Below are 1,130 nucleotides of genomic sequence, written 5' to 3' on the forward strand. Positions count from 1 at the left end.
CTCTCTGTGTGCATCACTTGTTTGCTCATCTCTGCATTCCTTTGTTCCCTCTCAGTTCCTCCCACCCTGAACTTTAGGTACGGTTAGACTAGACAGCTTATTGCCCTCAAATGTCAGCACTTCTAGTAATAAAACATTGACTCCTCTAAAATGTTATGCTCAAAATCTTGCCTGGAGGGGAGGCTTCTGCAGCTCCAAATTCACAACACTCTTCTCCAGTTCAAAAATTTCATCTGAGTTCAGCTGGAGAGAGGCAGCCCCAGCTTCCAAAGCGTTTAGGTTTTTATAGCATTGGTAATACCTTTATTTCTTTCTGGTAACTCCGTGTGAGATTGTGCAGGAATGAGAACATGGGTAAAACGTTATTCCACTGCGAAATTCCACTGGGTTGCCGGAGCTGCCTCCTGTGGTGACTATTCTCCTGATGCAGTCATGCAGGCCCATAGTGCCTGGATCTTGTTTTTTACAGGCATTCAGTTTTAGAATCATTACAATAGGCAAGACATTACTGAGCCTGTGGCGACATCTAATCTAACATTTCAGGATTTCGTATTCAAGTGGAGCATGTCAGTCATAAAAAAACACATTAAAAAAATTGAGTATTTTGCAATCAGTCATCCTGAATGTTAACTTTCTGTTATTTAACTGTTCTTTCAGTTTCTATATTTTTACACGGAGGAGATAGCTAAGTGTGGAGTTTCTGAAGAGAGCCTTTACGGCCATCATTCATCTCTTTTACATATATGTACAGCCTTAGCGATGTCAGGGCTGAGCAGCTTGCAACACTTATCTCTGTGACACCTCTAGCAATTAGCTAAGTACTAATATCCCACGCCATGCAAGTTGGTACTTAGTGCACAGACCATTTTTCATTACTGCAGAATTAAGTGAGCAGCAAAGTTTTATCTGAGTTCATAAACTCGCTCAAGCTGGCAGTCTTGTCAGGGAACTGGGCTACAACTCAAGTTAACACAGCTCAGTGGCTTTGAACATCTTCCCCCGTCTGAATGTTAGCTAGCTCCCTGGCCAGTCTCATGCAGACTAAGATAACTTGGGAGGATCTAAAACTGCAGAGAAGATATATAGAGCAAATAAATGGATGATTGGCATCAAAGAGACTACTTGCAAGA

The sequence above is a fragment of the Egretta garzetta genome, unplaced genomic scaffold, assembly GCF_000687185.1.
Source record: "Egretta garzetta isolate BGI_Z169 unplaced genomic scaffold, ASM68718v1 scaffold206, whole genome shotgun sequence".
Lineage (NCBI taxonomy): Eukaryota > Metazoa > Chordata > Aves > Pelecaniformes > Ardeidae > Egretta > Egretta garzetta.